Raw genomic sequence first — 23574 nt, 5'->3', positions numbered from 1 at the left:
TTATATATGGAGTTGTAGGGCTATACCACATCACTCTGTATCTCTGTTCTATAGTGAAGGCACCTTAGGGTTTTCAGGGCACCACTTTACAGTTTATCTATTAGTGTTTCAAATGACAAAATGCAAAATCTGACACATGTAGATGAATACTGTGATGTCAAAGGGAGCAATAACATTTCTGCTATATCAATGTTCAGGCTAAATTTGTGAGTAGAAGGTGAGAAACAACTAGATTGCAACCTGGAGACCGTTGTCAAAAAACACATAACATTCTATAGAGAGAAGCAGAAAATGCTTTACCATTCAGGGAAGAATGGGGCAATAATTGATTTCAGCTTGACTTAAAAATTCAGATTTATAGTCCATCCGAAGTCATCCACACTTTCCCTACAACACCTTACAGCTACACCCGCTAAATGTGAATTTTCCAATTTTGCAGGGTCCATGTATCCTTATAGTAGTTCCCAATTTGCAATTAGGAGGGAGTGTTTAAACACAAGTCCAGCAACAGCATACTCCCAACTCTTGCACAGATAACACGTTTGGTACACAACTGCGTCTTTATGTATTCTGTTCTCAACTTGTATAGTAGTTGTTAGTATCCTCCTTCATCATTGTATGCTCATATTTTGGCAATGTATTGTTATTTTGTACATGCAGTTCTTCTAAGTTAAAATGAAATTTGCTTTTGTATGAAAGTGATACTCAGAAAATCATGAATTTTGTTACTTCAAATCTAAGTGTGCTGATGAGAATAATATTGTAAACGGTTAAATCGGGACACGTGTTTTTACCCTTTGTAGTGTACGATGGAGGCAACAACAAACCACCCTACAACCTTGATCATGTCATACCTATATTTGCTCTTTATAAGGTTCTTCAGAGTTCTAGAACGTTCAAGGATTTTGCTCCTCCAGACTAATACATCTGTGTTTTAGACAAGCCATCATCGGAACCAAGCGACTGAAGAATGGGTTGCAATATATTGAAAAATAATGGATACATGCTATATTCGTGTAGCACTTCTACAGGAATGTGTGGACAGGAAATTCATATTTTTTTTTTTACTAAGGTATTAAATGGCAATGTAAAGAGCAATCTAATTTTCTAAAGATGGATGTCATGCTCAAGCACGTTAAGCATGTTTAATTCCGAGTCTCAAGAACATGCAAATAATAAATCAACCGCTCATAATTTTTCAAAGCAGGGGTAAATCTAATCAGGTTTCAGCAGAACCAATAACCGTCTTATGTTTTATGCTTCATCATAAGGCAAACAATACAAAATTCAGACACATTTATGCTTCAAACTTGGGTCATGCAACCCTAATCATGGCAATGATTAGGACATTTAAGTTTGCCCTTTGCACATTAGATACCCTTGGGAAATCACAGAAGCCGCAAATGTTAGCTCTCCGCTCTTTAAATGAAGCATAATTATTTTGTGTACAAATTGCATACTCTGTTTTGAAGAATTATTTTCCTGCCAATGCACATAGGAATGCAGGCAAAGAGCAGCCTTTATGAGGCAGAAAAAAGCTGAAAACATGACCAGTCTTTGATCTTCAGCTGCACGTCTGTTGCATTTCAAGAAAAGTGCAATTTATGATTTGTATCATGCCAAAGCTACTTTTCTCGCAAGTAGAAATGAAACTATTGACTAAAATGCTCGAGCCATCTTCAGGCTTCAGGATGTTGTTCTTTCGCAAAATACATGCCAGGACTCATACCGGGCCATAGTTAAGGTATATATAAACTGCTTTAATTTCTAGAAAATATTTCAAGTCTAATTTAAAGTGGTAGTCCATTTTCGATTTATGATGGGGTATTATCAATGACTAAACTAGTAAATTACCTTTATGTGTACTGAAAATATTAACTCGCAGTGGGGAGAACCATGACTAATTGAAAAATCTAATTCGATGGCATGGTTTTTTCGGTTCACTGCCAGATTTCTCTGACTTGATAACACAGGCAGAAATAAGTAAACAGATACATCTGGAAGCAATACGAATCAGAAACGGTTCATATGGTGTCAAACTTTATTTTGTTATCAATAGTCTAGAAGTAGCATTTTTTTAAATACTTTTTGTTTTCAATAGTCTTGCAGCAAAGGACAGTGTAGTCCTGTTGATATTGAAAGGTACTGCTGCAGCCCAAATCAATGGCTTTCTATTGCAATTCATTTAACCAGTCCAGAATCCCTTACCTCACACACGAAACACATCCTGGAATGGCCGCAACGAAAATTCAGTCCGAGCCCTGCACCACACAAGAATATAACACAAAAAAGCATAAGATATAAAAAAGATATGTCAAAACAATCAACCATAGTTTTAGGAAAAGAGTAATATTAGAGTTGCACCGATAAACCTTACATCCAAATCTTAAGCCAAAGCCCAGTTGAAAGCCTTTCAAGACATAACAACATTCTTGAACTTGGAAGGCGTATGTCTTTCATATCTTTAACCGACCGTCTGAGGCAGAACCCTGTGCCTATGACATCACTGTATGACTCCTTTACATGACGGCACCTTGAAACCTTCATTATCCTCTCTGCCAGACTGTGCGGAAACATCAGTTTTTGGAACAGGGCATTATGCATTCCCTACTTTTACCACTCGTCTGCAGTTCCACCATTGTCCATTTGGCAACTTCAAAGCACATCCATCTTCACCTAATTCCAAATTTCTACACTCCTGTGAACTGGGCAATATTTCAGATGCCCTTTCCTGACCATAGTTCGAGTCAGCTTAATACATATTAAATCTCTGATCAACAAGACCCTGTTCTTCTTCCCTTTGATCATGTCATACCTATATTTGCTCTTTATAAGATTCTTCACAGTTGTATCTCTAGCATCTTCAAGGATTTTGCTCCATTCTCCATTCCAATACTCCCAATTCTCTCTTGACTCTGCACAGGCACTGAGGAACCAAGTGACAAACCACTCTTTTCCTGAGCACCACAAATGGCATTATATTAGTAACACTATGAGAATTTTGCTGTAAACCCGCAACATCACCCCCACAGAGTCCTCCACATAAACTCCAGAAGGTACAACCCCACAGTACATTCACTGAACAGCCAGCTCACTCTCTCAGTATGACCATTATTTAGGTTACATTTCTTATGCTTAATCCCTGCATCTTCCAGAATCTCCTTCACGTCTTGTGAGGTCAACTGCACCCTGTTACCAGAAAAAATTGCAGGCTGACAACCATCTCTAGAAAAAAACAATAGTGAAAAAATCTTTAACATACTTAGGGGGTCATTCCTACATTGGCGGCCCAGCGGGAAACCCCCTCGGAGCCGGCAGAGTCGAAGGGGTGCGACGGGTGCAGTGGCAGACAGTGCAGACACTCAAAATCTTAGTGGGGCCCTGTTAGGGGGCCCCACGACACCCGTTACCGCCATCCTGTTCCTGGTGGTGAAAACCGCCAGGAACAGGATGGCGGTAAGGGGGTCGGAATCCCCATGGCGGCGCCATGGAGGATTCCCTGGGCCAGGGGTAAACCGTCGGGAAACCGCCGGTTGCCCTTTTCTGACCGCCGCGGTCAGAATGGCCAAGGAAGCACCGCCACTCTGTTGGCGGTGCTTCCATCAGGGTTAGAATGACCCCCTTAGTGTTGTGCTCTCTCACAAATCTCTACTTCAGTGATTTTAACTCATAATCCATTTATTTATATGTATAGATATCTGTGGATCCAACTGTCCCTGGGCTGATATCTGATTGGCTTCCAGCACTTCAACAAGAAAGTGTTAGGAGCCATTATTGGGACTCGGTTTAAGCAGAGTCTGACAAAAACAGATACAAAAGAAAGGGGACAGGGTAGGGATACCCTGAGCCCTGAGCCCCTAGCCCTGGTACAGGGGTCCCCCAGGCACCCTTCCAGGCCAAAAAGCATTTTTTGAAAAATCTCCCCAGGACACCTACCCGGGGCACTGTTTTTTATCGAAGCAGGGAGCAAAATGTGTTAGTCCCCTGCAGGCCCAGGGATCACCACCTCCACAGGGCAAATTGCCAAATAATGTGCACCTCCTCGGGGAAAACTCTAATAATGTGTGCTGGGAGGCCCTGGGTACTGCCACCTCTGTGGGGCAAAATCACTAAAAATGCAGGAGTCATGCATGACTCCCCTGTAGCCCCGGGGACCACCACCTCCCCATTGTGTGCAGGGGTGTGTGAGGCCTCCTAAACACCCAGGGACTAATGCATTAAAATTAATGCAGTGGGCCATGCGCAGCTACCCCCACAGCCCTGACGACCACCACCTCCCTGGGGAAAATTCTAATAATACTTGTGGGGGGCAGTGTGGCCACCCCCGGGGACCAACCATTTCCCTGAGGCAAATGCATTAAAATTAATGCTGGGGTCCAGTGGGGACCCCTGGGGACCACCACCTCCCGGGTCTAATTTCTAAAGATGCAGCCATAGATGGACCTGGGGACTGGCACACCCCCAGGTCTGGCTCCTGCTGCCTCCCTAGGTGCCCACCCTCAGAAGGTAGCTGTTTGCTATTGGTTGGTGGGAGCTAACAGCTCCCGCCAAGCAAAAGCAAACATAACTCCACTTTCTGCAAGCAGGAGCTGTCAAACAGGGAGGTGGTGATCTCTGGGGCTCTGGGGGTCCTTGTGGCCCTCCCATATATTGTTTAAATGTTGTCCAGAGGAAGTGGTGGCCCCAGGTCATAGGGGAGTTCTGTGGGGGGCCCCCCTACATTTTTTTAATGTGAAATCTAGGAGGGTGGTCTGTGTGGCCTAACCCCTAAGCTTTTCATTATGTAGCCCCAAGGTGGTCCCCAGGGCCTGTGGGGCATACAGTCCCCTAAAATATATATATTTAATGTTGCCCTTTTAAGACCAAAACACCATTTGGCTGTGTGTGGTGCAGGGTTTGGAACTTAAATATTGTTGACCACAGGGCCTGGCCACAGGGTAGGCACTGTGCCCAACCCCTGTGCATGATGCAGGGTTGGGTGGTTTTAGGGGGTTGGCAACAGGGACTGGCCACAGGCCAGGCCCTGTGGCCAGCCTTCACTGCGCATGGCCAAAGGCCGTGCACATCACTGGTTTATGTATAGTAATTAAAATTACTTTATGTTAAAAAAAAATATTCATAGAAAAGCATAGAAATTCACCAGTTATAGTTAGAGTTATTTCAAGTAACTATTGCTCGTGCCATAAGGTAGATATAACTTGTGCCTTCACCACGCACTGCTAATTACACCAGATATTACAGCACTCATGACATTTTTTTATAGCATTATTGATGCTATCACTGTAACATTTGTTGGAAAATTATTAATAAAAAAACTGTGCATCGCAGTGGGCTGAGTTAGAGTTTCCTTAGGGCACAGGTTACAGATACTTGAAATAACTCTATAACTGGTGAATTTTTAAGATATTGTTTGAATAGTTTAAGAACCTAACTATTACGTCCCTGCAACCTTTTGTTTTTTTTCATATATATTTTTCTTCAGCCTGAGCACCGACACACTCTGTTTCATTATGCCAGGGAATTTATTATTGTAGATGACAAAAATCAAGGTTGACACGTTTAAGCCGTATAAGCAGCCTTTCTCAAAAAACACTGTGCTCAACAGTGCAAACATATTTATACTCTAATTGTCTCACTTCAATGACGTATTAGCTGTCCCATGGGAACAGAAAAAATACTCAAAGGGAATACGCTTTGAATGTTCACAACACATTTCCAATTCATTACGTGTCTCCCCATTCAATATTATTTTGCAACCCCCATTTAAGCAAGGGCAAATAAAACACCAAGGGCCAGATGTATGACATTTTCTTTTGTGACTCTCATTTGGGATCCATTTGGAAATTGCAAATTCCAAGTCACAAAAGAATATGTACAACAGTGTCAAGCACACTGTTTGTGATTCCCAATTGGGTAGCAAATGACCTACCTCATTAATATTCATGAGGTAGGTTGCAATTTGCGACCCCATTGGGAATGGCTGCACTCACAGGGATGGTGGACTGCTGGGGACAGCAGACCACCATGTCTGGCTGTGACTGCTTTATAAATAAAGCAATTCTTTTTCAAATGCAGCCAATTTTCCTCAAATGAAAATGGGATGCATTATAAAGAAAATGAAAAGTTTAGAGTAGGCAGTGGCCTGTGGGAAAACTGCTTGCTCTGAAAATATGTTGGCACCCCCATTCACAGAGAAGAAGGGGTCCCTTGGGAACCCCTTCCCATTTGCGAATCGGTTACCACCAACTGAAAAATACATACAAAATTAGATCATATTACAATAATGACTGCTTTTTCCAAAAAGTGCCACCAGGACTGCCAACCCAAGTGGGTGACTGACTAATAGATGGACAATAGTGCCTATGACATTATTAAGTCCAGCAAAAAATGTTAGCTAAATATTAAAAACAATTTCTCTACGTCTTGATTACTATAGATTAATAAATCATATAATATACAACATAATATGTACCACTTAGTGACAATAAACCTAATAAAATGTAAAAGAAGAAAATAAGGTGAATTCAAGTGAGACTATAACCAATTAATAACAGATCCCACATCTGCTTAAGATGATCAGTGTACCAATCTACCACCATGGAATGGACTGTAAGACGTGCAAATAACATGACCTCATGCCTACATATGGACATGCAGATCTTCCTCCACATTTAAACCCACTGGGCCTTAGTATCGACCAGGAGAATATAACAGGATTCTAATCTTCTCAACTGCTGTTCCCTGTTACCACTCCGTACTCTTCTAGAAACTGCTTTAAGCACAAAGTAACTCAACTCAACCTGCCCACCATATCTCTCCTCAAAATGTCTAACCAATGGATAACAATGGTCTTTATTTTTAATGGTTCTGATGTGTTGTAGAATTCAGAGGTGAACCTTCAAGGTTGTGCTCCCTACATAAAGTTTAGGGCAAGTGCACCTGAGAACATACATCTCAAATTCACTTTTGCAGTGTAGAGATGTGTTGCTATGTATAGGAGCATTCATTAATTAAATGGGTAACTAACTTGTGTGTTACTTACTCCAAATGCACAGGATTTGCCATTATTTCACTTCCTGAATCCAGGGTTATTCATGAGCCAGGTTTTGTCTCTAGTCAACTCAGGACTACTAACCACTAGATGTTGCCTCATGGACTTGACTTTAGGGAAAGTCAACAAAAGTCTGTCTGGCACCGTATCTCCAATTATGGGTTCATTTTAGATCAGATGCCAGTACTTGTTGAATATAGCTCTTATTTGTAAGTGCTAAATACTGTACTCCGTGATCATGCGTAATCCTTGACCTTCTGCCTTCTTAGACTTCCTTCTCACCAATAAAAGTGTGTCCCTAATTTTTTTATTTGCTCTCTCTCTTGCTCCTCTTTCCGCAAATCTACTGGCCAATTCTTCCTGGATGACCTTCAGTTGTTGTAAATCACTGCAGTTCCTGTGCATGCACATATTTTCAGGATAAGAAATGCTCTATTTCAATTTATTAAGAAGGAAACTCTCTCTATCAAGTGGTATGCTGATTGTTCTCTGCTTTTCCAAATAACAAAAATGTCATTGATGAAGGGTGTCCATAGCACGATATTCTGTGAACACTCCTGATCAAATTTACATGCTTGAATCTGCTCCTCCCCCATGCCCATATGCAAATTAGTACAGCTGGGGGCGGAGCAGGTGCCCATCACCATCCCTCTCAGCTGTTTATACACATCCTTACCAAGTAAGAAGAAATTATTCTCCAGACACCAAAGTGACATTGTTAGCAGCATCTGAGTGTGTTTGTACAAAGAAATGGATCTGGTGTTCAGAAAGTATTGTAGAACCCTTAAATCATCTTAATGCAAAATGCTAGCATACAAAGAAGTCACATCTAAAGTGACCAACACAAATTCATCCTCCCACCCAATATCATACACTCTTCTCAAGAAGGCTCCTGTATCTTGGATGTGGGAGGGCAGATTTTTAACATATAGTTGTAGAGAATAATCAATAAATTGTGAGGTGTGTTCAAAGATCCCTCATCGTGCAGAAATAATGGGTTGCCTTGGATGGTGGCTAGCATTCTTGTAGATTTTGGGGATAAGACAGAAGATTGGCAAGATCGGAAAATCAGTACTCAAAAACTAATATTCTTCTTGAGAAACCAAGCCTGGCCCCCTATATATGCCTAACTCAGCCCAATATGCTGAATTGACTCTCTTCACTTCACCATGATCAATTTTGCATCATTCAGTTGTTTAAGTGCTTCTTCCACATATACTTCCAGCTGCCAAAAACAATATTACCTCCCTTATCTGCCTGTCATAGTACCACTTCACTTCTGCTGTTTAGTTTAGTCATCAATACCTTACATTTAGACAATGCTCTTTTCTGTCTTTTTCAACTTCCTTTCCTACTTTGAATTTGCAAGTTCTTTAATTCTCATGTCACTAAGTCTGAAAAAATATCAATAGAGTCTCTGGGCACGGATGGTATAAATGTGCAAGTCAGCCTAAATGGAGTCACTGGACTCTTATAGACATCCAGGCCCCTTTCTCAAAATAATATTTTCTCTGTGATAACGTCTTCACCTTCATTCTCCCTCTCCAGGGCAGCCAGATCCTTTATTATAGAAATATTGATACCAATAAGTTCCCAGCATAACCCTGTGAGTACTGAAGGAAAACTCGGTATTGATGTTGGTTTGATCGCATTAAATGTATTCAACTCAACTCACAAATTTGAATATGTCAATCCTTGTCTGACTATAGTTCAGCTGGGCTGGTGAACAATAAGTGAGTCCCAACGATAAAATCTATTGCTCATCTTCAGTGTCATGTCCATTACGTTAATGATACTGCGTGAGTTCACACTGATCACTTCCTCACTGGCTTGTTTCTCGATCTGGAACTTTTATTTGGTCCTTCGATGTCTTCGATATTTTATTATTCTGTTGCTGTTCCTCTTTCTCTGAGGTTTCTTTCTCAACTCGGTAGCGGTCTGACATTGCAAGTCTGTATACATAAAAAATATAGCTCATCTTCAACAGTGAGGTCATTCTGGTTCACTTGTTCCTCATCTGTATGTTTCCACTTCTGAACTAAACTCTGAACTTGTGTCTTTCAGAGCTTGCTTCACTCCACTTAGCATGCTATCTGACATCCTCTGTCTTCGTAAGTTGTCAAAATGCTGAGAGAAGGTAAAAATGTGACCTCTCTTATAATCTAATTTGTCCCTTTTGAACTTGAGTCAATTGTTCAAAATTCAGTAACTGCCTCTTCATTTCAGTCTTCAATTTGTTCATCAACTCCCAATCTAAATTTTCCTCCAGTTTAGTTCTTATACTCTCTATTTCCTCAATGGGAGCATTGCAGTCTATCTCAGCATATTTAATCAGAATTGCTATCATCCTTTCTTTAGGACTCCAAATTATTCTCCGCCCATTCTTTTAACATATTGGCGTTGGGATTCTCAGATGTGCAATAAGGTTATATATATATGCATATATATATATAACTTTTCACTTCAAAGCATGAACCCACTCTCCAAAGAAAGTTCACTTTGAACATTGCTGTATGCCTGGAGTTGAGGACATAAAGAATGTTCATGAGGCCAACCCTTTACTACATTATCCATAAACTTATTCAACTCATAGTCCTTGGCTAATTCTTCTCTCCACTCATTCTGACTCACATGCTTTCATTCTGTCCTGAACACACACAACCAGACACTCACTGTGTCCTTCATTCTCGTCTTGAGTACAGACGTTATTTTGAACAACTATAAGGCAAAAGAGATGATCAGATTTTTAATTCTGACCACTTTGTGAATGCTCAAAATTATGTTATAAAATCTTAGAGCTGAGACATAAAAGTCTCACAGTCGCCTTGGTCGAATTATTATTGCATCCACTGAAAATAGGTAGCAAAGGCTTGTGACCTTTCCCCAGAAGACATTTTGTTCACTAAACATATGGCTTGGTATTTTCAAACTTGCATTTGCAGGCAAGTATTTTCTGCTAGATCACAAAGTATTGGTGTTAATGAGGTTTTTATCTCTAGGCTGTAGGAGGAATACAAGAAGCCCAACTGCCAACTACACCAAGTCAAGCGATCAGAGACATGCTTCGGACACCAAATGGCTAAGACAAGAAAATTCCAACTTTCTGAAAGTGGCATTTTTAGAACTGCAATTTAAAATCCAAATTCAGCATAAGTTGTGATTTCATATTGAGATTCCAATGACACCAAACTTGGAAAATCTATCTCTTCCCGTTAGGAAGCTATACCTATAAGAGCTTATAAGGCAACTCAAATGTTATCCTATGGGCTATTTACTACCAGGACATGTAAAAGGTAAAAGTAAATGTCCAATTTTTAAAATGCACTGCACCCTGCCCGTGGGGCTGCCTAGGACCTATCTTAGGGGTGAAATTTAAGTATTAAAAAGGTATGGTTGGCCCTGGCAAAGTGATTATTTCCCCCGGTTGACATGGCAGTTCAAGACTGCATACACCAGCTCTGCAATGGCAGACAGTTGTCATGTTTAAAGGCCTAATTAAGTGGGTGGCACAATCAGTGCTGCAGGTCCATTAGTAGCATTTTATCTGGGCACATGTAGTGCACTTTACTAGGGACATATAGGTAGATTAAATATGCCAATTGGGTATATGCTAATCTAATCATATTTTAGGGAAAGAGCACAAGCCCTTTAGCACTGGTTAGCAGTGTTGAAGTTTGCAGAACCCTAAGGCATACAAAAACAAATTTAGCAAAACAGGGGCCCTAAAGGCAGAAAGTTAGGGGAACCATGCCAAGGATGCCAGGTATAACAAGTGTCCCCTCAGCTGAACGTGGGGAGAGCTACTCAACCACTTGGGAGTTCGCTTCAATAAGGTGGAAGAAAATAGAGAGACCATCAGCACTGGCGTAGTCTGTACCAGGATGGTGCTCCACTGTAAAGTCCATTCTCTGGAGGGAGATGGACCACATCAAGAGTTTGCGATTCTCACCCTTCATCTGCATTAGCCATCTGAGGAGTCTGTGGCCTATCTGAACCTGAAAGTGAGCACCAAACAGGCCTGTTCTTAGTGTCATCAATGCAAGAGACCACAGCAAGCATTTCTCTATTGCACTTCATCTCTATTCACTGAGAAGTAACCTCCTACTGATGCAGGCTGCAGGTTGATCCAGGCCCTCTTCAATTAGCTGTGATAGAACAGCCCCTATGCCATGCTCTGAGACATCTGTCTACACAATTAGATCTTGGGAGAAGTCAGGGGCCATGAGCACAGGTGCTGTCCACATGCCATCCTTTAGGGCATCAAAAGGTTACTGGAATGCCTTGGTTCATATCACCTGACGGGTTTAATACTTGAATGTCAACTATGTCAAGGGGCCAACAATGGTGCCATACCCCTTGACAAATCTCCTGTAATAGCCAGTGAGGCCTGGTAAGGCCCTTACCTCCATCCGGGTCTTGGAGGGGTTCTCAAGCCAGAATGATTTCAATTTTGGCCTGGAAGAGTTGTACCTTACCTTCTCCCACCTATCTGGCACTTACTGGCCTTGATAGTCAGGCCTGCCCCCTTCGGAGCCTGAAGCACGCCCTTGAGGTGGCAGAGGTGGCCCTTCCTGCTAGAACTGAAGACCACAGTATTGTCTAGGTAGGCAGCTTTGAAGTTTTCCAACCCAGCCAGGACCTGATTGAACAGTCCCTGGAAAGTGGCAGGGGTGTTGTCCGACATGAAGGTCATTTCACAGAACTGAAAGTTGAACTTTTGAACAAACCCATTGGTTTGAGAGTGATATGGACTGGAGAACTTGTAAGTTACCACACACTCCTTCCACATGGCCTTCCTGTAGCCTGACATGAAATTAATACTTTGGTCTAATACCACCTCCTTGGGGAACCTCACAGAGTTAAAGATCCCCATCAGTGCTCTAGCAACCATAGACACAGTCACCATTCTCAGAGGGGCAACCTCCGGTTACCAGGTGGCACGGTCCACCAAGACCAGTATGAACCTGTTGCCCATGGATGTCTTGGGTTCCGGAGGTCCAACAATGTTGATGCTTACCCTTTCAAAGCGGGTGCCAATGACAGGAAAATCTTGCAAGGGGACTTTATGCTTCTTTTCTGACTTGCCACTCGCCTGGCAGGTAGGGAAGGACCTGCAAAATGCATTTGAGGCCGTCCTCATTTGGGGCCAGTAAAAGTGGGCAACAAGCTTTGGTTTGCCTCACATTACCTGCCATGAACGAGCTCCAGTAGGAATGCCCTGTAGCTCCAGGGGACCACCAACAAATGGGCTGCACCAGGCTCAGGAATCTTAGGCTCCCTATACAGGAGACCATTCTCCCAGTAAATCAAGTGATCACCAGAGGTATAGCCAGCTGCCTGGGCCCCAGCCTACTGCTTTAGGCCCACAAAAGTAGGACAACCCCTCTGTGATCTGCAGAACTTCTCTATCCTGGAACCCCTTATCTTCTCCCAATTGGTCAGCTCTGGCAATGTCCTTAGATTGGCCACATCCTCCCCTGTATGCTCCAGAGTGCCCCCACAGGGTCAGCATCTTCCTGGGCCATGGGGGTTTCAGGAGCAGGTTTGCCATGCCCCTTCCTCTTCTTGGCAGGGTCCTGGGCCACGCTTCCAGGCTCCACGCTCTCCTGACACCCTCTCGGGCTGCTATGGACCATGTGGTGAGGCACATCCACTAAGGCAATCCTAACATCTGCAAGTGGGACCTGAGCTCCACCTCCCTCCACTGAGTATGCTCCAGGTAATTGCCAAGCAGACAATCCACAGGTATAGACAGACTCACAGCTACACTCAAGTAACATGAGACCCCCCATTCAAAGGGAACCAGAGCCGATGCAAGGTGATTCTCCTGGTTGTCAGGTGCAACAACTTTGTGGAATGCATTTGGGACTACCTGCTCTGAGGACACCAAAAGAACATCTGATGGTAGTCATGCTGGCTCCAGTATCTCTCAGAGCCTCCACCTTTTGCTCATTGATGTTGACCCACTGCCAATATTTCTTAGTGTTGCTAGGCATGACGGTCCTCTTCACCATCTTTCTGTCACCAAGGGTCCCTAGGGTAACCTCTACTCTGTCCCCAACACCATCTGGGACAATCTCCTACCCAAACCCTACACTAGCCAAACCCAGTGACCGCCCACCAATAGGGGAGCTGTGCCCAGTTGGAACTCTTGGCATCCCCTAAAAAGTACCCTTTCTATTGACACTCATAACACTTAGAGGGTGCCATCCATGATAACATACTGTCAGGGAACCATTTTATCTTCTTCACTACTGGGGATGGGACCTGACCTATAGAACTAGTTTGGGGCCCTCGGAGAACTCCTTGTTATTGTTTTTATCTCCCTCCTCCTTCTTCTGATGGAGACCCTGCCTACCGATCTGGTGATCTCCCCAGATACCTTCTTATGGACCCTGGTGCTGTCCCAGTGGTTTGCCTCCTTAGCAAGCTCTCTGGGGTCAGAGAGCCTAATCTCAATCATGTGTTGGTGTAAATCTGCAAAACAAAGACTGAACATGTTCTCTTTTTGCAATCACATTTTACAACCACTAATAATACTTTACTTCACTGCCCTTCACCCAGTCATCTAGTCCCTTGCAAAAGGAATCAACACAATCCACCCAGGTCAATTGAGTCAACTTCTGACTGTCTCTAAACTTCTGCCTATACCTTTCCGGGGTTGGGCTCCTTCATGAGAAATATGTAATTCTGTCCTGCTTCTCTATGGCCAGTAGGGTGTCCATCCGCTCGCTAGGGATATGCCTCTACAGACAAACCTTCGGATCTACCTCTGGGATCTTGTTCATCGCAGGGCAATTTTATAAGCCTCAAACCACTGGTCAATGTTGTCTCCTACAACAAAGTCAGGCACCAGACCTTTATGCATATGGACCCTTTTTTTCTCCAGAAGACACTGAAGACTTGCTTCCACCATCACTGTTGGATCCTTCAGGTTGCCTTGTTTTAAGCTCTGGCTCTCTCATGCTGTAACATTAGATTTTTCTCAGCCAAAGCCCTCTCCTCCTCAGCCTGTTTTGCTTCCATGGCAAACCTTTTCTCCTCTTTCTCCATCCTAATTTGGCCATCTCCAACCCAGGCTTCTTTTCTTCCTTCCTGTCTTCCAACACCTCTGGGGACAGGCTGCGGGAGGACTCACTGCTCCTTGTATGTGAAGAGGTCTACAATCCTGGAAGCATGTTGCCTACCTCCTGAACAGGCCACAGACTAAGATCCTCCTGTGGTTCCTGCTCTGGTCTTTCCTCACTCTCATCCTCCTGGTCCTCCTTTGTGCATGGTACTTGATGGGCCTCTGCCCAGGCTTTCAGGGCTTTCTGGAGCTACCCTTTCTTGGTGCTCCTCTTGGCAGACAGCCTCCTCTCCTGACAAAATGTCTTAAACTGGGCCACAGTGTAGCTCGCTAGGTTGGCCAGTTCAACCTCCATTTTACAGGTGAGGTTACAGACACAACCAGTCAGGTAGAGGGAAAAATGAATTTATAAAAAAGCAAAAAGGCCAATCAGGGTGAATTTAGATTTAAATTGGCCTTAGATATCAGATGGCACTGCACAACCACAAGTCCCATCCTCACTGCTAATAACCAGTGTGAGAAATTAGGCTGTTGGTGGGTTGCGGTGTGAGGCTTGATCAAGCAGCAACCACACTTCCTGTCACAATAAGGCAAACGCAAACCCCAAATTAACCTGTGCTCACCCTCTGGTGGCTTGGCACAGAGTAGTCAGGCTTAACTTGAAATCAGTGTGTAAAGTATTTGTGCAAAATTTCAAACAAGAAAACAGTAGAAATATCACACAAATAGACCCCATACTAGGTTAGAAGAACAGAACTTAGTTTATTGAATACAGTAAAATAAGACCAAAATGATAAAACCCAAATAAGTAGAGCTTGAGTTATAAATCTGCAAAGAATAAACTGTAAAACAAGACTTAGAAACAAGAAGTGGCAACCAGGGATATCTTTTTGGACCAGACTGTGACAAATTCAGTTCAGGCTGACCACAATGGAACTCGGACGAGCTACCGGGACCCAGTCAGGCCCTCTGAACCAAATCACCTTAAATATTGGTTGCAAAACTTTGCGTAGTTCTGAAACAAAAATGTTTTGAACAGCCAAATCAGTGGGTTGGTTCCATGATGCTGTGAATCTGCGGTGCAAGATCCTGAAGCATTGATGTTGTGTATCCTGCTGATGGGGCTTACGATGCAAAGACTGGTGTTGCGGATGCGTGGTGCAGTCCATATGATGCATTACCACTGATCCATGTAGTAGCAGCAATGCGGGGTTTGGCATTGAAGCTTCCAACGACAGGAGATGCAAGGAGCTTTTGCTATGGAATGCATTATGTAGTGGTGATTCTGAAGGTGATGCACCAGCCACAGGTTGTGGTGATGGCAGTCTGTTACACCTTCGTTTCGACCAACTCAGTAGCACCGGTTCTGTTCCACGCAACAGCTGTGATCCATTGTTTCTGCTCCAAAATTAGAGGATGAGTTGGTTCCGATGGAGCAAGCAGCTCAGACATAGGACTGGGGTGGCACCACTTGGTAGGGCAGACTCACAGATGATAGAGTCCAGGTGCAGGAGCAGGGAGGTTGGAAGTCAACTAGCCCTTGAAGTCACTCTGGGTTCTGAGGTAGAGCGATTCAGTTTCAGTCTTTCTCACTTACAGGCAAAAGGACAGTAGGTCGACACAGAAAGGCAGGGTCCGGCAGAGTGACAGTGCTTCAACAGCACCGCAGCACTTTAGCACTAGTAGCAGGGGTAAAGTGTGCTGAATCCTACGGCCAGCAAACATGAAGTCAGCAAAACAGGAGGTATGAAGACAAAAGTTGCTGGAAACCACACCAATGATGCCAGGTCAAACAGCCACAAAGAAGACTCAATGGGTTCTATCACATCTTCTCTGCACATTGTCTTCTAAAGCCCAGATAATTTACTTTGCACAGTTAATAGAACACACCTTAACTTGTGTTTAACTTGTTTAGCACTATATTTAAACTTGATGAAATGTTCAAAACCTTTCATCTGTTCAAAATCTTAACCAAAGATATCAGAGTGATGCTCCAAAGCTTTAGCAATGCCAAAAACACTGGAAGCGTCCTCAATTTCTCTAACCACAAACTTTGTTGAGCAGAACCAGGTTTTAGCATGATACCTCAACAACCTTGGTGATGCCAACCAAGAATGTCAGGTCCTTCCATCAAAACATAGACCTTTACCTTGCACCGATCTGCTACTGACGTCTACAGTAGTCTCAAATACCCTTCAAAATCAATTTTGAACCCTTATACCCACCTTGAATTACATCTGATTGAATTGTTCAAGGTTGCAATGCAGAATTACAGTATTCTCGGACCCTGAATCTTTCACCAGAGGCACTGTCAGTCCACTCATACAAAAGTTCTCAATTGGATCCCTAGCAATTGGTGCATCTTACTTGTGAGAAATTGAGTTGTTGGTTTAGTAGGGTGTTAATCCTGTTCAAGCAACTTCCACAATCCCTGTCAGGTGAATCACAAAAGTCACTAAATGAACCTGTGCTTAACAGTTTGGTAGCTTGGCACAAGAGCATCCAGACTTAGCTGAGAGACAATGTGTAAATATTTACGCAGAACACGAACAGCAACAAAAATACCAATTTACAAAAATAGAGTAAATGTTAATAAATTATTTGAAACCAAGGTGGGATCCTGAGTGCCGACATGCAATATGGGTGCACCTGAGTGAGGCTCTGGCAGTCTAGGGATAAAATCCACCATCACCGTGCCTCATTGACCATCCATCAGCAGTTATGGCAGGGGCCACAAAACTCCCATCCACACGTGGTGGAGTAGGATCTCGGGGATGGACCCTCAACACCTCTGGAGATCTCCGGATTGTGGACCTGCATCTCCGGATTGTGTGCTGCTGGGACACATCGTGGCCATTGCAGCTGAGGCAGCCTGGACCTTAACTCCTAGTGGCGCTTCTCCAGAGGTGCAAGGGGGTCTCTGGTGGAGTACCTGTGGAAGTGCCTCCTTCGCCTGCCTGGGTCTGCTCGGGGCCAGGAGGTGTCCCAGAGTTGATACTATGGCTTGCTTGGCTGCCCATTTGGCCCAGTAATATCGGGCCTGGGGTTGTGGGTTGAGTGGTGCCCGGCAAGGACCCAGAGGCCCATATCCCATTCAAATGTGAGGCATATTGGGGTGTGCTGGGAGAGCCTTGTCTGGAGCATGCAGTGGCACAGAGACAACTACTCGCACTGTAGAGTGGGCCTACTGCCAACACGGAGGTGAGCGAGCCTTGCTGGGGGACCACCATGCTGCCTTGCAACCCATGGTCAGGAAGAACTGCCCTTTTTTATGGGCTGGGCCTTGCAGCCTGCTTTGGGGCCTCTGTGTGATCCCCACTTTTATTGATACCTGCTCAGCTCTCCCTGGGGGTATCTGACCTTATTGTGGCCCTAAACAGTAAATACTGGTCAAGCTACTACTGGAAGTGACACAGGAACAGGGCCCACTTCCACTGGTAAAAATAGAATTGCAACGAACCTTGGCACTTAATTCTTGATGGAGGGCACAAACTGTGGCCTACTTTGGGGACGAATTACCTGTGAGACATTGATAAGTAGGCCCTTATGACCTGCGGGGCACATACCATTGCTCTGTGTCACAATCCTTGTTAGGGTGAACCAAAACGTTACTAATTCAACCTGCGCCCTACCCTCTGATAGACTGGCACATAGAGTCTGGCGTAACATTGAGGCAATGTGTAAAGTATTGATGCAGTACTCAAACTAGCAAAGTGAAAAAAATACAAGAAAAATCCCAATTTTCAAACTTTGATATTTTAATGAATAATATTACACCAACGTGACAAATATCTGATAAGTACAACCAGAAATATGAATAAAAATTGAAATTAAAAATAATGCAACAAACCACAAAGAGCCAACAGTGGTTACCTGGTCACACTAGAGCGCTTTAAAGTCAAAAGTTAAGGCTGACCGTGATGGACCGACAATCGAATATAGGGTCCAGGTTCTTCCCGGTGGAGAGTTTACCTTCTGACTTTAATGGAGTAAAGGTGATCAGCTGCAAACTTGATCTGAAGCTGTGCTCAACAATGGGCTGTTGAATTGTGGGCCCCTGATATTGTCAGTAATGAGGTAGGAAGGATTTGAATACTCTGAGTGGGGGAAGTCCATGCCCAGGAAGGCTTCGAGCAAATGAGCTTCAGCTTTGTGCCAGTCTTGGTTAAGCCTTATAATTTTGTGCTTAGAAACTTTGTTGCAAGTTAGATCGCCTTCAGCAGGGGAATCCATCAAGTTAAATGTTACTGGCAATTTGCCATTGTTCCTGGTCTCCCACTGGTGCTTGGAGGCAAATTGGCAAAAGTCCCTGCTTTTGCAGTTTGGACAGGAGGAGTACACTCTAACACCAGCTAAGGGACCAAGACCTGGAGAGCCCCAAATGGGGGGTGGTTAGAACTCAACTCAAAGGAAGTCAGCAGTAGGGTCCAGGGCAGGTTCAGTGGGAGCTGGGCAGCTGCAGCGTAAAGGCCTCCCCAAGCTTGTTGTGTCTTTGTACTCAAACAGGATGTCAGAGAACTATCCCTCAAAGTTATTACTGGGGCCCTGAATTCAGGGCAAGCATGTCAAGCCTTCCTTTGGGTTCTTCAGATAGCCCTGCAGCCCTTGTTCTGATTCTCCACATGTCTAGGAGTGTTCAGAGCAGAGGTGTGAGGGGGACACTTTTATGCCCAGTCCCAGCCTGAGGGTGAAGGGCTAGAGTTTGCCCACCCCTCTACATCAGTTCTGGTCAGTTTCTCTACTCCCACTAGGTTTGGTGTCAGTCTGAATAGGAATACAAAGTAAGGCAGGCCAAGGTATGAGTTTCATCTGCCTGTGACAAGGTAGGCACACTTTGAACCTCAGGAGGAGGCTGGGCATGACCCCAAGACCATGGTGTCAACAGAGAGCCCCTTCTACCAACATCCAGAAGCATTAGTCCTCTATCTGGGAGCAATACACATCTCACAAAGTGAGAGTCTGGTGGCAGTTGGAAATTGGCAGGAAAGCCTTTTGGTTTTACATAAGAAAATGACAACTTTCGAAAAGTATAATTTCCAAAATACTAATATAAAATCCGACCTGACCATTAGGTTGGATTTTAAATTACTATTAAAAATGAGTTCTCAACCCATTTTGCTAGCTATTCCAAAACTGAATTAGTGCCTTTTAAAGGTAGTAGTGTAAACCACTGTTAACCTATGGGAGAGCTAGTTTTGCTGCAGTGAAAAACGACTTTGGATGTCTTTCACAGCCAGGACATGTAACAAATTAAATAAACATATCCTACATTTTAAATACCATGTGCCCTGGCCTATGGATTTCTAAGACCTTACCCAGGAGTGACTTTTTGTATAAAAAATTAAGTTTTATGCCTAGAAAAGGTATATTTAGGCAGGTCAAAATGGCAGTTCAAAACAAAACTACACACCCAGGTTGCAGTGGCGGGTGTACATGTGGTACAGTGCTGTTTCAGTGGGTAGCATAAGAAATGTGGTATTCCATTAGTAACATTTAATTCACAGGCCTTTGCTACAAGTGGTAACATATGCCAGGAACTTTCAAATAAATTGCATGAGCTAATTAAAGTTATGCCAGTGCTAACATGCTTAGAGAGGAGAGGACACACACTTTACCACGGTTTAGGAGGATTAAAGTGTCCGGAATCCTATGGTCAGCAAAAACAGACTCAGCAAAAGAAGGTAAAAATCTGGGTGAATACCAAACAAAAAATAGTCAAGTCCAACAGTATCCCTACTTTCTTAATACTTGCTTAATATTTTCCTTCTCAACTTTCCCTTCAGAAGATATTTGTTTTGTACCTTACAAAAGAAGACATGCCTTAGTTCCTAGCTTGTATTATATCAGCTTTTGAAAAATTCTATTTGGAGGTTAGTCACAGCTGTGACTTGGATGCTATTGCTAAGCCTTACTTTTGTTACACAGATTTATATTGTGCTCCTTGCGAGGCTCCTATTATACTGTGCCTAACGATTTGCAGACAGCGTTACATGATTTTTATCGTTGATGAATTCACCCATCCTGCCACTTACTTAATTCATGAGATGTATTCTGTGTGCTTTATGCTACTGTCTAGAACCAAAACAGAGTCAAACGAGCTCTGCTTCCTCTCTATTTCTCTTGCTCTCTTTCCCTTTCTTACTGGCTGACCTTATCTACAACAGGAAGAAGCATCTTTGGTTTGAATGAGGTTTACTGGTCCGGGATTAATGTAAGGTCTTTCTAGGTTTTTTCATGTAACAGACATGAGAAATATGTAACTGCGGATAATAATGTGGATACACTGGCTAAGTCATATTTAGGGATCCAATCATGCAATGGATGATACATCATTGAATATAAAGTTGTAAACCCTGCTGCCCTACCGCCAGTGCTTAATTTGTTAATAAAAAGGTGCCGGTGCCCAAAGCCCTCCTCTTAAACACAGGGCTCCTGCAATTAAATGTGGGAACACGGAATACTTAGGCGACGTAATCCTGAAGCATTCTCGGGGCATCTTCAATCCATATAAAGCCACTCCCTGCCACTTCAGCTTGCTCTTGAAGCTTTCTACTTTCTCCCTTTGTGATGCTTTTTCGTTGTTCTCTTCTTCCGTCTTTCCCATATGTGTCTTTTGCTCGCAGCAAATGGTTGAGGCCGAAGAATAAACTCCGGCGCTCAAACAAAAGTGCTGGTGCTCAGCACCAGTAACAACAAGCAAAAATTAAGCTTTGCCTACCGCCCGCTTTTTGGTCCTCTTGAGAGCCCATAGGCCTGGAATGCACGCCTTCTAGGCCTCGATTTGATCTCCGTCAGAGTCTTGGGAAAGAGAGCTCCGGTGTCTTCCTTCAGACACTTAAGATGGTATGTCTGACGCTCGCAGCCACACATTCCCATTGCCACTTGCAGAGAAGACAATGGACTGCCACATTTGATACTGATTACCGGCGTTTTCAGCAATTATCAGACATCCTCCTCGCATCTCGTTGAGGCATTTGATGCGTGCCTATCCCTACCAACCCGTGACTACATACCAGCCATCAGCTGATCAGAACTGCACATTGTGCATGATTTGCACTGTACATATGTCCGTGCTGTATCTTATCGGGGGTAAGGACAAGTGCTGCTTTTCATTTTAGTACGGCCTTACCACACTTCCATGCTCATGTCTAATTCTTGCATTTTTCAGAGAACCTTTGGTGGTGTTTCCACATTCGTTTTTATTAGCATGACACTTCTCCATCTGCCTCTACAGAGTATTGTTTTCCCATTTATTTTCTAGGTGACCCTCTAGTGGTTTCTCCTGATGAGACCCAATGTCCTTAACTGGGTTGAAACGTCATCGATACAAATAACACAAACAAACCAACTTTGAAATTCCCTTGATTGGCATAAGGGCATGGATTTATTACAACTTCCTGCGGCGTACAGGCACTTATATGGTTGTTTGATGTTCTAAGGAACACATATGTTTATGTTGCCTCTTTCTGTTGTATGTATGTACTGTATGTTATTGTTTTGTTTGGTTCCATCTTCTTCACATAGGACACTATGCACATGATGTATATATAAAAAGTAATAATTTTTACATACCTCTTTGACTACTCTTTCTTTCTTGCTAATTATATTTTGAACAGTACATTTGTATACAGGCATTGTTGCTTTGTGTTATCTTAAAACTTTGCGTATCATTAATACAAAAACATTATTTTTCTACTATGCCTTACTCTTCTGTGCTTTTTTAACTATGCAATTGATGTGAATTATAAAACCTGTGAAGTTTTACAAAAAGGGTTGTTTTTAAGTTACTGCATGTCTGCAGGAAAATTTTCCAGCTGCAGCTTGGAACCACATACAACAGTTACTAAACTCCTCCTGCTCAGCAGCAATACACTGCATTTCACAACCATTGGAAGTCTCACTCTCTGCATCATGGTAAGTTCTATATTATCAAAGTAGGGCCGCTAAGCTGAGGCATTTCCAATCTGCCTCCATGAAAACCCTCAAATAATATCACAGTAACCTTTAAAACATAAAACACCCCTAACATATCATCTGGAAACCAATGCCCGACTGAAACATGATCCTCCATGCCCCTAGACTCAGCACCCTTAGAACACCAAAGAAATACAACAAGCAAGGCAGAGAAATGGATATGGACCAATAATTTCACCTCAACAAAGCACTCCACTCTGGTTATGGAGATCACAACGCCTTACCAAAAGGCACGTTCAGCAGATCAAGAATCATCAATGGGTAGTAGCAAAGCACTCTTATTGATTGTCACAAACCACATAAACTGTCTTGTGACCCTCCTAAAACCTACTCAATTTAAAATGATGCTACCAAGGTCTTTGTCACTGACTTGTTGAACAAAGTAAGATCTCACATCGACAATGCAAAATCAACTTCACTCAATCCCCCATGGCATTACCCTTAAATGGAAGCATTTATCTTCTTATGTACGAAACTCACCAACAATCTAAACTAACTGAAGGCTACACCCCATTACCTATTGTCAAATCCATATGAGGAAATATTGTGATATCACTTGTCAACATAACGAGTTCTTCCCACAGCTCAGGAAATGTCCTTTATACCCTGGTGACAGGACAGAGTCTTCTCCTACGCACCAGCAAACAACATCCTCATTGGCATCAGAGCTACTTCAAATCACCTATAGGAAACTGAAAACTAATCTCTTCGAGAAACAGCATCACTTCACCAAATACATTTCCTGCTTATCTATCAATGAAAACAAATTGTAATCACGGATACACGCAGGACATATTGTTTGGGGTCAAAGACAACAAATTTTCATGTTTGTTTTGTCCTTGGGACAAGTAGGCACAACCCCCTACAGCACAAACCCTTTGGCTGCCAGTTTGCAGTATCACATAATGGATCAGGGAAGGGCATTGTCTGCAGTTAAGGTAATGTTTGTGTCCATATGTTAATGCTGTTTAAACTTGTATTTATTGTTCATTAATGCAAAGCCTTTATTATTAAGGTGATTACTTTAGGAAAATGTTGTAAGTTCGGACTGCACTGCTGACAGTGCTTCCGATATAAAAATGTGTACCCACATTTGCAAAGTTTAACAATATGAGGCTATGTACAATGCTTCCAGGATGCTACCTGATTAGATGTAAATATTTGCAGAAGCTTAAACAAGAATTAGCTAACACATTAGGTCTAACAAAGCATATCTTGTTTTGATATGGTTTTTGTAAAACATGATTGTTGTGGGACCATCATAACAAACATTGGCAAAAAGCAAAAATATTTTTTGTCCCCAAAACCTCCCATTGCCACAGTAAGTCATGGCACAAACAAAACTACTTTGTGCCAGTATGCTCCTTGTAAAAGAGCAGAATCTTGTCCCTTACAGTGAAGCCAGCTGCTAAATAGAAATAATTTTAATAAGAACAAAATGTCTTGGATAGCCATTTTGGGGCACCATTTTTAAAGAAAA

This window comes from Pleurodeles waltl, chromosome 1_2 (assembly GCF_031143425.1).
Source record: "Pleurodeles waltl isolate 20211129_DDA chromosome 1_2, aPleWal1.hap1.20221129, whole genome shotgun sequence".
NCBI lineage: Eukaryota > Metazoa > Chordata > Amphibia > Caudata > Salamandridae > Pleurodeles > Pleurodeles waltl.
Note: the sequence above shows the minus strand (reverse complement) of the source record.